The following is a 14,015-nucleotide window of genomic DNA, read 5'->3' as shown; positions in this document are numbered from 1 at the left end:
TAATTACCCATTCACCTCCGAGCTCGATTATGTGATTAGTGTCAAAATGCGACACCAATTTGAAGTCTAAATCTTAATTTTACAAAAATCTCCAATTCTACCCAAATCCCTAATTTCTACCATAAAAGAACATAGAGTAAGGGTTAGAAATCAATGGGTGTTGATGGAAATGGAAGAAAACGAGTTAAAATATACTAGCCTACGAAGTGGGGATGAAATTTCTATTCAAAATCACCTCTAGGGCGAGCTCTAATGTGGAGATGGTGAAAAATGAAGAAAATCATGTCTTTGGGATATTTTAAATCACTGGCGTCAAGTCTTCATCGCGTTCGCGAAGGACCTGACGCGATCGCGAAGCACTGCGACCTAAGTGTCCTTCGCGTTCATGATAGATCTTTCCCCATGGCCATAGCATTCGCGACCCCTTGATCGCGTTCGCGTAGAACACCCAGTGGCTTCCCTCCCAGGCCTATACACATCGTGTTCGCGTGATATTTGTCGCGTTCGCGAAGGCTAATCCTACCGCTACTTCACGTTCGCGACCTCAACTTCGTGTTCGCATAAAAGAAATCCCACCCCTAGACCAGGTAACACTTTGGGATCGTGAGAGTGTCTTCGCGATCGCGAAGAAAAATGCAGCAGACACCGAATCTCTGCAACCAACAATCCTTCTAAGTTCAAAATCACTTCGTAGCCTATCCGAAACTCATTCGAGCCCCTCGGTCTCCAAACCAAACATGCACACAAGTGTAATAATATCATACAAACTTACTCGCTCGATCAATACACTGAAATAACACCCAGAACTACGATTCAGACATCAAAATAAATGAGATTTTCAAAGAAACTTAAGAACTTTCAAATTTACAACCAGACGTCCGAATCATGTCAAATCAACTCTGTTTTGCACAAAATTTTACATGCAAGTCATAAATAGTGAAATAAACCTATACCAAGTTTCGGAACCAATATATGAACCCAGTAGCAACAAAGTCAACCTACGGTCAAACTTATGAATTCTTTGAACCTTCAAATTACTAGTTTTCAACAAATTACGTTAAATCAAGTTAGGGACCTCCGAAATTGGTTCCCAGCGTATGCCCAAGTCCTAAATCACAATATATGGACCCACCGGGAGTGTCAAAATATTGATCCGGATCCATTTATATGAAATGTTGACCGTAGTCAACTCAAATCATTTTTAAGACTAAATTTCACATTTTCTTCAATTTTTCTCATAAATATTTTTCAAAAAAAGACACGGACTGCACATGCAAGTCGAGGAAGGCTAAACGGAGCTATTCTAGGTCTCGAAACATAGAAATGAAGGCTAAAGCTCTAAATGACAAATCAGGTCATCACAGAATCACTCTATTTGACCTTATAATGAAAGAGGTAGGTTGGTTTCAGTATTTGGAGTAGTGTAGATTTTTAAATAAGAATTCAGTGACAATTTCGTAATTAATTTGAAAATTTTGGGAACCCAATTCATAGTAAAATGACCATAAATTCCTCATACGATGTCGAAACGTTATGATTTCAATTGTTATGGTTCCAAAATTATAATACGAATATGATGGTTTAGTCAAAACACGAAACAAAGGCGTTTTCACAATATGGTAATCGTTATGCTTAAATCGATGTCGAAACCAAAAACAATCACCATACAATCAAAATTTATCCAAAACTCATCGGAATTTAACAAAACTTTTTGGACATAACCAAAACCATCATATAAACTTATTGGAATAATTAAAACCCGATTCCGAGTCTATTTACCAAAACGTCATACCTTGGTCAACTTCTCCAACTTAAAGCTTCTAAAACGAGAATCATTCTTCCAAATTAATCTTGAACCACTCAAAAACCGAAACCAACCATACACGCAAGTCATAATACATAATATGAAGTTACTTAAAGTCTCAAACCACTGAATAGAATGCTAAAGCTCAAAATGATAGGTCGGGTCATTACAGATCATGAGCTAATGGCACAAAATATAGAGGTAAATTTCAAACATAGATGGTGTGTTTTTGAGGTGTAAATTGGGGGTTTGAGGCTAGGGATTTGGAGAGTTGGTTTTAAGAATTTGAATGACCAATTGGTGTCAGATTTTGATGAATTTTGTATGGTTAGAATCGTGAGTGAATGGGCTTTCGGATTTTGTGACTTTTGTAGGATATCGAAATGTGGGCCCGGGCGCCGGGTTTGGGCCGATTTCAAATTTTGGCTATAATTTCATATATTTTCATGTGGAATTGATTCTTTTGGCCTATATTGATTGTATTGTACTGCTTGTGGCTAGATTCAGGACGTTTGGAGACCGATTTGAGGGACAAAGGCATTTTGGAGTAGAGTTTAGCCCTGATTGAGGTAAGTAACACTTTCAAACTTGATTCTGAGGGTTCAAAACCCCGAATTATGTATTATGTGATTGGTATTGAGGTGACGCACATGCCAAGTGATGGGCGTGCGGGTATGCACCATGGGAATTATGACCTGGTCGATTCCATGGCACTATCTAGTGGTTCTATCTTATTGATTACGTTTTTTCATCATGTGATAAAGTAAATGAGCTGTCACTCATGCTTAGATATCATGTTTAGGCTTTATGCTGATACTGTTGGAACCCATAGTGGTCGTTTCTTGCTGTTGTCTTACTGATCTCATTGATATTTCATACTCTGTCATATTCATTCATTTCATATCATATCTTAATCTCTATTGTTAATTTTTGATACATCATATCATTGTTTTCGGGCTAGTATCATGACGTTGTGAGCCCGTGAGGGAGAGACTGGAGAGATTGATAACTGAGTGAGGTCGAGGGCCTGATTATGAGTGACATTTATGGGATCGGGCTGCACGCCGTAGCGGTTATACTAATTTATGATAGCGCTTGGGCTGAAGGAGCCACTTCGGAGTCTGCACACACCCCAGTGAGCGCGGTTGATATTATTGACGGATGCATCTTCCCTGGACATGGATCTTGTCCGAAACATTTTATACTTGGAGATGGATCTTCTCCATGAGCTGGATTTGCCCTACTCGATACTGGGTGACTGATGGTCAGTGATGTATATATTCCGGGATGGATCTTCCCAGTCTCGTTTTGGGCCATATACAGTACTGAGTGATTGAGCATTTGAGAGTGTGAGCACATGAGGCTGTCAGCATGATACATCACATACTGAATGTGCATTGCCATAGTTAAAGTACATGAGTTATATTTTTCATATCATTTAGATTGATCCATTTCTATTGAACTTGAAAGCATGTCTACATTTCTACACTATTATTTTCTGTATTGAATTATGCTGGTAGAGTTCGTCACTACTTTCAGCCCACAATTTGGGCTTGTTACTTACTGAGTTGGTTGTACGTACGCTATACCCTGCACCTCGTGTGCTGATCCAGGTACTACCGGGTACGGCAACTGCTGATTGGGGAGACAGGATTTCGGAGATTATCGAGGTAGATGCATGGCACTCGTTGGCCTTGACTCTCCCTCATTATCTTTATCTGTACTTCAGTTTTTACTCCTTAGACATTGTAGTAGACTGCATTCTGATATAGATGCTCATGTACTCGATGACACCCCGATTTTTGGGAGAGATTTGTATTGCATTGTGGTTTTATTTCGATTTTTAAATGGTTTCTTAAATATTTACTGCTTCCATTTTATTTTCAAAGTTCTTATTGGGTGATCATGGCTGAGTAGTTGGCTTGCGTTGGGGTCGTGACAGTGCAGATCTAGGTATTTTGACTGTGTTGGTGAGAGTTTCGTCTACGCGGTGAGAGACTTCAAGGTATACCTACTTGACGATCGCAGGCCTTAGAGTCACTATTCTTACTTTATTATGCTACTGTTAAATTGTAATTCAAAATAGTATTGTGTTTAGAAATTCTAGTGTGTTTTAGTAGTGTTTATGACTCTGTACTACCGGATTTAAAAAATATATAACTATTGGCCGCTTGTGTCTATGTATATCATTTAATGATTTATGAGAAATGATTAAATAGTTCAATTCTGTTATTAAATTAACATGTGTTAGGCTTATATAGTCTTGGAGACTAGGTGCCATTACGACATCCTAAGATGGGAAATTAGAGTCGTGACATGATCGATCACTAAACTTTAGAGTATAAGTATCTTCCATAACCCGAAATCAGAATCATGTAATAATTGATTATTATTGTAATATTAATGAATATGTCTTTGAATAGCTTATACGTTGTTACGCTTCTGAGATTAACAAGGAAGATTTCAAATGATTTCATATGGTTATCTTAATTATTAGACCTTCTGATGCTCTATTGTGGTTCGCATGTGTGTCATATTAGTTTGCCTTAGTATTATTGGTTTGATTCACATGATAACTAGCCCAAATGGATATGAATCCTTCAATGACAACGATAAGGCTGTCACTTTAGTCTGGGTACATCATCTCATGATATTTAGATAAATTGCTTCTTTAAAATGTGCTCATGTGACTTTAATGACTCTTGGAAGGTCATTAGTCTTCTGTTAAGCCTCATGACTATGTAATCATGTCTGTGATTTTATTGTATAAGCACACTCTAAACTAATTGGACTCTTGTACTTACCTATTGTGTATTCTGAAGCTACTCCACATCTATCTTAATTTATAGAACCAGGTTAAGATACATCTATAGTGTTTAAGTCTTTTTTGTTATGCTACAGTATTAGACTAAGCTTTATCATGAATAAGTTCCTACACTTAACCTGTATAACAGACTTTTGATACCATGCTCTTCAGTGTCCTTTTTTCCAAAAATCATACATAGTGACACTATTAGTTTGACTGAACCATGTTTTTGATCTTGTGATCGTGTTTGAATGCCCTATGTATGTGCTCTCTGTTGGATACTATGCACTTATCTTATTTTTAAACAACACTGCCTGCCTCTCATGTTCATGTATGCTCCTTCATTATCTTTGAACTTCACCAAAGATCCCTTAATGAATTAGGCTTGACCTGTAAACATAAAATGAACTTTCTACTACTGCATGCTTGCTTAATATAGTAAAATGCTTTAACTTTGGTGAGATTATTATGAGTATGGAGTTAAGAGCTTTTAGGAAAAGGCAATCATGCCATGACTGATTTAATTGCACTCTTGTTAGCAACCTTTAAAGATTCCAATTAAAGATGTCAACGTGCACAATTAATAGAGATTTGAGACTTAATCTAGGGATAAACTCTTGAACATAAGCTGTTAGGATAATGAGATCATGACTTGGGATTTCTAAACTATTTACCTTCCTGCTCTTAAGTTACATGATCTAGTTGTCTGGGTTTCCAAAGTGTCCTACTAGTGCTCTTTTCCCTTCTGTGTGCCAGCAACTGACTTCATTTAGTACTCTTAAGTCTATTAAGGAATATGACAATGTATTACATGAGTGAATATGAACTATTGGTGTTTTTTGTAGTGTTCGGAGCAATTATACATAAGAAATGTACATCTCTTTTTGTGTTATTTTTACTGTTGTATTGAAATTTACACTAAGTGCCTCATTAGCATTTAAACCTATAGGGAAGAGTAAGTGTATGTGGTTAAGGGTATTTAAGAGTAGAATTTAGTTTTTGGTCGAGATATTCTCTATCATGACCCAGCCTAGGGCCGCGACGGATAACCGACACTAAGTGACAATCATCACAAAACTTGTTGATAATCTACTAATCGTAAATATAAATAGATAAACAGAACAAGCATAAGCATAATTGATAAGAATTGTACAATCTGGAAAGCTGACAAGGCTAACATAAGTTGACATATAAATACATACTAACTGCATAGGTGCAGAAGTACAGGTCTCTAAGAGTGCTGATCCGAAACAGTACTGGACGGAACAGGGTCCCGTCATACCCAAACTAGCTGACTCTACACATACAAAAAGATAAGTAACCTCGGGAGTAAGCGGAGTGACTCCAACAGCTGGTAAATGGCCTAATGATGTGGCTCAAATGCTGATCTATCTGTACCTGTGCAACATGAAACGTAGCGCCCAGAAGGGACATGAGTACAATATGTACAAAATATGTAGTGTGGAAAGCATATTTAAAGTATACTAAAGTATGACTGTAAGATGAAAATCTAAATATAAGCTGAAAACTAAACAAGAGTCTGAACTAGCAACTGATCCGGAACTGAACCGAAGTTTAAGCTGAAATTGTGCTGAAACTGAAAAACTATCTGAATCGGTACTTGTCTGGCGTTATGGGCTATATCCCCCTAATCAGGTGACTGTAAAACTGAAGTAGACTTATGTATAGTCATGCAATGCAAATTGTAGCTATATACGCGAATATAATATGCATGACTAGTGTTATGGGCTATATCCCCTAGGAGGTAAATATATAATCAACAGACCCGACTGGTGTTATGGCTATCTCCCCCAGCATAAAATCAATAGGCCTCGCTGGGTTATGCGCTATCTCCCCCCACCATATAATCAATATGCTTCACTGGTTTTATGCGCTATATCCCCCCAGCATAATTGATGTAAGCATGTATGAGGCATAACACATGTGGCAACATCATATGAGCTCAATAGATCACGAAGGAAACCATAAACGGAATCAAAAACATAATTTGACGCTCGTTGTCAATACGTTGGACGGAGGAACCTATCCCCATTTTATGGAGAAACTGAGTATGTACATGAGATACTAAGGTTAATAACCTCATTAGGAACCCCCATCTCTCTATAATCAATTTAGAACCAATGAACTCAAGATTTGTCCAACTCTTCGAATTTCCAAAAATTTCGGCAGAGTTCTACCTAAAACTGGATGATCCCCAAAAACAACAGCAAGAACCACAATATACACAGGAATGGATACCCAGACAAGATGATAACATCAAACTAAAGGATATCCGGTTATCCACAATAGTGTCAAACAATCGACAAAATAGAATTGTGAATGTAATGTCAACTCATAGTGGCTAACTTGTGACATGAAAGTCTAAATATAATTTTGGAATAATCTAAGCATAAACACATGACAATTAAGCTTAAATAATTTTAAACGAAGCTATTAGGATCATATGAAGGTTATGTATATATAAACATCAAAGGAACGGAACAAACGGATATCCGGATGGTATAGACAAAATTAGAGATTTACCCTTTTATTTTTGTTGTGTTTTGAAGTTTCAACCTAAACTCTTTTCTTCCAAAATTCACAAATGGAATTGAATAATATAAAGGATACAATACATGTTGATATTTCCCTTGAAAAACCCTTAAATGATCAAGAAGAAAGGCTAGAACATAGCTAAACCAAATCATGCCGAAAACGAACTGAAAACCCTATATACCGCTTGTGTTCTTGCTTCCAAACATTGTTCTCTTTGATTTACAACCTTACTTATGCTTGTATAACTAAAATACAGACGTGAAAAGCTTCCTTGGCCATGGAGCTATTTCCAAAACACGAGTTATAAGGAGAAAGGAGGATGGCAAAGTCTTACCTATGTTGTAAGTATCGCATTGAGGTGTTCGCGTCTTGATTTTGAGTTGTGGATGATGGAATCGCTTCAAAAACCTAAGGATGTGTTTAGGAGGTTTAGATAGAGTTTTTAGGCCTGATTTGGGTCGAAATGAGCCTTAGAGACGAAGGCAACAACTTTATATATCAAGATAATCCTCAACCGACCTTGTAGGTCCCAAAGGGAGCTGCTTGTGCAGTCATGCGAATACGCGAATATCTGTCCACTCCGATATCATATAGATGAACGGTTTAATGCACTAGAAACAAGACTCATAGATTTTAAATTTGATGGGTGGATGAACCCGTAATTCCAAGTAAATTAAGAGAAAAGCACAGTAACATTAGACCTAAATTTTAAATACAATTATGAACGTAACTTGCGACAACCTTTGTCGACTTTTATTTCATAACTCATTTGACTCCAAAACCTAACACACGAATATTATACGAATAAAATACCTCATAACATCACCTTCTTATTATGTTAATCAGCCTAGTATGACCCCAAAAGTACGGGTTATAACATTAACAACTTGCTGACTTTCGACGAAACTTATTTTCTTCAATTCGTTTAGCTTCTAAACCTTCCAATCCTCTTGGTGCTTGCTGTTCATGGTCTTAAATATTTTTAACCTCTAAGGTAACATGATTAACTTACTTTATGTACTTTTAAAGATGATCTGATTTTCGAGCGTACATCAACTGACTTACGACGTACTTTTACGTACGAAAACATGGTGTATAACATCATCACCCCCCCCCCCGGAACATTGATACTCCAATGTTGACTGATGTGCTTATCATTCTCATAACCTACAACTCTTATGAATACTTATATACTGTCCTTTCCATCTATGCAACTGTTTTGTGAATAAATCCAAAGGTCAGGGCATTCCCCCCTTTAGGCCTCTTTCTCACACCACGGCCTGTGGTAAGAATTCTTCCAATCTCATAACTGTTGCTATCTTCTGTTATGCAGCCTGTACGATTATGTCCTTGTACGTGCTCTTCGTTTTGCATTTTTCATCTCACTTTGTGAACATATACAGAACTCTAGGCATCTATAGGTGTATTGAAGTTCTTCGCTTGGTACTTTGTTGAACGTATAACATTTGCCAATTTTTTTTTCATAACCTTGGTTATCTTAACTGCATATAGGTAGGTCATATTATACCATAACATTTACTTTAGTTTATTATTATTGAGGTTTTCTACCCAACTCCAAGTTACTCTCTTGCAGCTTATCTTTATCCTATATGTATAAATCGAAGTCCTTTAATGCTTTCTCATTACTATTCATATTAAGAATGACAGCCTAATCGCATCTCGTACTTTGGGACTTTTATCCATCTATTGTTGATTCACCATAATATTGACCTATAATCTACCAATGATAACTTGAAACCTCATACGTAATACATTATCACTATGGCTCACATCTCATCGGGGAACATCTGAAGTTATTTGTCTGATTCACCTGGGGACGATACTATACTTCAATAACCGTATTTTATAGCATCTCAATGTGATTCATCTTATGGGAGGTATTCTAATCCAGTGAAATTCATGAAATCCCTTCCCATTTGAATCGTTACTCAATCGAAGGCCTAAACGTCCTCCTTGTACCATTTATCACAATTGCACTCTTATTCTATTACCAGGGCAACATTCCATCACTTCTAAATGCTCCTAATTGTAAACTCCTCTGAGTTAATTCAGGTTATACTGAGCTTTCTATAACTTACGAAAACCATCACCTCTCTTGTTTTGATGGGCTCAATTCCAAGGCCTTGCCTATTATCGTCACCACCTCACTCACCTTTTCTTATCCTTACTCCGGTCTACGTAAAACCTTATTGCTCTACCATACTTTAGCTTGCAACCTACACGTATCTATTTATACTACTCGCAACCTTCATTTTACTTGCAAGAACCATAGGTTTCCTTATGTTATTCTAGAACCTCAAGCGAGACATCACGTCATCTCTAACTCTAACCTGATGGTAGCCTGATCTCAAGTCTATCTTCGAGAAGCACTTGGCACCCTGAAACTGGTCGAACAAGTCATCAATTATGGAAAGGGGATATTTGTTCCTGATCGTGGACTAGTGCTCCCCAGGGAGAAGTGTTGGGTTTAATGAAACCATTATCGAACATATCTTTCAACTGCTCCTTAAGTTCCTTTAATTATGCTGGTGCCATCGTCTAAGAAGGAATTGATATTGGTTGTGTACCCACTACATTGATGAAAAAGTCCCGCTCTGGAGGAAGACCTGGAAGCTCATATGGAAATATGTCAGGGAACTCATTTACTACTGGAACTTATTCAAGAGTGGGCGCTACCTTCTCTATGTCTCGAACATTAACTATATGATATAAGCATCCATTGCCGATCATCTTCCTCGCCTTAATGTATGAAATAAATCTACCTTTTGGCAATGCAGAAACACCTTTCCATGCTATAGCTGGCCCTTTTGGAAAATTGAACTAGACCTTCTTCACTCTACAGTCAATATTAGCCAAGTATAACATCAAAGTCAACCATTTCTAACTCAATCAAGTCAGCTGTAGTATTACTGTTGCTAATCACAGCCGTGCAATCTCTAAAAACACACCTGGCTACTACTGATTCACAAAACGAACCTAAAAATATGCCTCTCTTGCTTGAGCTTCTATCTCTGTCAGCCCTCTGCTTCTGTTTCCTTTCCTCAAGTGCTAAGGCGAATGCCTGAATACGTGTAATATCCACACCTGACTGCATAGATACGGTCATACACTCATTTACTATGTGAGGACCAAGTCCAATTACATACCTGTGTACCCTGTCCTCTATGTCCTATACAACTGCAGGAGTAAACTTCGCCAAAGAATTAAAGCGGATGTTGTATTCTACAATACGCATACCCTACCTCAATGTTAGGAACTGATCTAATCGTGCTCTACATGTCACTGTAGGTAAGTAATGGCGGAGGAATGCCTCTGAGAACTATTTCCATGTAGCTGGAGCAGCATTTTCTCCCCTAGACATCTCCCAAGTGGTATACCAACATACTGCTAGATCCTGTAATCTATATGATTCCAATTCAACTGACTATCTATCTGTGGCATGCATAACTCTGTCGGATGTGGCTACTCTATATAGGAAATCCTGGGGATCCTTTGTTGTACTAAATCCCGAGAAAACTGGAGGCTCTATTATTTTGAAATCACAAATCCTAGAACCTGTATCGTCACCCTGAAGACCTGTATGCTACCGTCTGGCTAGAGTAGCTACAGTGCTAGTCAACAATCTGACGACCTCCTTCATGTCATCGTGTAGAGGAGCCAAAGGTGCGGTAGCCGGAGCACCCCTAACCTCTCCCTGAACAGACGAAGTTTGGAAGCTCCTGATGGAACCTCATGTCAGGACTCTTCATGCTAATCTAACTCAGGCGGTATTCTTCTTGTACCCTGGCCGCTAATAGCTTTGCCCTTCTAGGCAGCTATAAGTCTCTTCGGCGGCATCGTTACATATAAAACGTTTCGTCATAAGGCTGAATTCTTATAACATAACTTTATCACATGATCTAGAGAAGAATGGAGGACGACCAACCTATAATTCTAATTAGCCTCATGCTTATAAGTGTGGCACGCAACACACCCATAAACAAGACTCTGCTATACACGGCCTATAGATACCCTAGGACTGAACTGCTCTAATATCATATTGGTCACGACCCAACCTAGGGCCTCGACAGATAACCAACAATAATTGTCGATCATCACTAAACTTGCTAATAATCTACTAATCATGAATATTAACGGATAAAATGAACAAGCATAAGCATAGATGATAATAACTATACAATTTGGAAAGATTACAAGGCTAACACAAGCTGACATATAAAAACATACTAACTGCACAAGTACATATCTACAGGCCTCTAGGAGTGCTGAATTAAAAAAGTACTGGACGAAATAGGGCCCCGTCATACCCGAACTAGCTGACTGTACACATACCAAAAGATAAGTAACTCCGGGAGTAAGTGGAGTGACTCTAACAACTGGTGGATGGCCTACTTATGTGGCTCAAATACTGATATATTTGTACCTTCGGCGGCATGAAATGCAATGCCCCGCAAGGGATGTGAGTACGATATGTACAAAGTATGTAAGGTAGAAAGAATATGTAAATCATACTAAAGTATGACTGTAAGATGGAAATCTGAATATAAGCAGAAAGCTAAACAAGAGTCTGAACTAGAAACTGATCTGGAACTGAACTGAATTTTAAGCTGAAATTGTGCTGAAACTGAACAACTATCTGAACGGGTACTTGTCTGGTGTTATGGGCTATATCCCACCAATCAGGTAACTATAAAACTAAAATAGTATCATGTATAGTCATGCAATGCAAAATGTAGCTATATACGCGCATATAACATGCGTGACTGGTGTTATGGGCTATATCCCCCCAATATGTAAATATATAATTAATAGGCGCGGTTGGTGTTATGGGCTATCTCCCCCAGCATATAATCAATAGGCCTCGCTAGGTTATGGGCTATCTCCCCCCAACATATAATCAATAGGCCTCGCTGGTGTTACGGGCTATATCCCCCAACATAATCAATGCAAGCATGTATGAGGTATAACACATGTGGCAACATCATACGGACTCAAGAGATCGTGAAGGAAATCATAAATAGAATCACAAACGTAATCTAACATTGATCGTCCATAAGTTGGATGGAGGAGCATATCCCCATTTTAGTAAGAAACTGAGTATGTACATGAGATATTAAGGTTAATTAGCTCATCAAGATCCCTCTATAATCAATTTAGAACCAAGGAACTCGAGATATGTCCAACTCTTCGAATTTCCAAATATTTCTGCAGAGTTTCCCCTAAAGCTAGATGATCCCCAAGAACAATAGAAAGCACCACAATATACACGGGAATGGATACCCTTACAAGATGATTACATCAAACTAAAGGATATCCAGTTATCCACAATAGTGTCAAACGATGGATAAAACGAAATTCTGAATGTAATGTCGACTCATAGTGGCCAACTTGTGACATGAAAGTCTAAATATGATTTAGGAATAATCTAAGCATAAACACATGATAATTAAGCTCATATAATATTAAATGAAGCTATTAGGATAATATGGGGGTTAGGTATACATAAAAGTATCAAAGGAACGGAACAAACGGAAGTCTGGATGGCATAGGCCAAATAGGCGATTTCCCCTTTTGTTTTTATTGTGTTTTGAAGTTCCAACCCAAACTATTTTCTTTCATAATTCACATATAGAATTAAATAGTATACAAGGATATATTAGATGCTGATATTTCCCTTGAATAACCCTTAAAAGATGAAGAAGAAAGGCTAGAACATAGCTAACCCAAATCATGCCGAAAACAAATTGAAAACCCTACATACCTCTTGTGTTCTTTCTTTCAAACATTGTTCCCTTTGATCCACAGCCTTACTTATGCTTGTATAGATAAAATATAGAGGTGAAAAGCTTCCTTAGCCATGGAGATCTATCTAAAATATGAGTTATAAGGAGAAAGGAGGATGGCAAGGTCTTACTTTTACGTACGAAAAAAAGGGGTGTAACATTATCCCTTACACAAGCACTGCTCGGGATTCGCAAGACCCTTGTAAACTTTGAGGTGCCATAAATCCAAAGGGTATCTTGGCCATGAATAAAAATTTTTCTTAAGCCCTTAATCTATTGACATTTGCTAATCCCTTTAGGTTTAGTGTTAAATGGAAACCAAGGGTTCATTGTATATTGCTTTACTCTATGTGACTTCACCTTAATTTGCATTCCTCACTATTAATGATTGTTACAGTTTTGTCTTGAGCCTATATTGGTGTTACTTATTTTTAATTATTAAATTGAGCCATGTATTTAATAACCTTCTTTCATTTGTTTTTACGCATGTGTTTGAGTTGGGCCTGCCGAGTTCTCAAAGAACTCAAGCCCAAATTTTTAGCCCGAATGTGGAAGTCACCTGAAGCTACCTTTGTTCGCTCATTGTCTGTTGGGCCTAATTTCTCTCAGGCCCAAAACAAGAGTCCATTTCACTTTATATATTTCTTTTATAAGTCTACTATTGTTTATGTATGTGTCAACACTGATAATATTGGATTGAATGTTTTACTTTTATTTCTTTGAATTATATTGACTACCGAGGCAAGCCTTAAAGAATGTAGGTAAAAAGAAGAGTAATACTGCAACTTAGTAGTAATTAATTCTAATTATTAATAACTTCTATTATTTAACTTCCGTTATTATTTTCACTAATAATTTCCATGAAGTTTTGAAACTATGATAGATCTGTCAACCGTCTCTCTTTCTAAAACAAGAAGAAAATTGAAAAACTCAAAAAAACGATTTTAAAAGTGGGTTATTTCTACAAATCAACAAATGCTGATGCAATTAAGGATCTTTCAAATGATTTGAATTTGAATAAGAGATTTCAAGGTATATCTAAAAC

The 14,015-nt window shown here is 37.5% G+C and overlaps 1 long non-coding RNA gene across 1 annotated transcript; it reads right to left on the bottom strand.

The window, feature by feature from the left end:
• Window positions 1-5,723: 5,723 nt before the first annotated feature.
• On the bottom strand, window positions 5,724-13,319 carry LOC104101541 (uncharacterized). Its single transcript, XR_687509.2, has 2 exons — window positions 12,949-13,319; window positions 5,724-6,008 (listed from the first exon to the last, which is right to left on the bottom strand). It is a non-coding gene; the product is annotated as an uncharacterized lncRNA (long non-coding RNA).
• Between the last annotated feature and the right edge of the window lie 696 nt (window positions 13,320-14,015).

This window comes from Nicotiana tomentosiformis, chromosome 12 (genome assembly GCF_000390325.3).
Source record: "Nicotiana tomentosiformis chromosome 12, ASM39032v3, whole genome shotgun sequence".
Taxonomy (NCBI): Eukaryota; Viridiplantae; Streptophyta; class Magnoliopsida; order Solanales; family Solanaceae; genus Nicotiana; species Nicotiana tomentosiformis.
The sequence above is the reverse complement of the archived record's forward strand: the minus strand, read 5'-3'. Positions and strand labels throughout refer to the sequence as shown.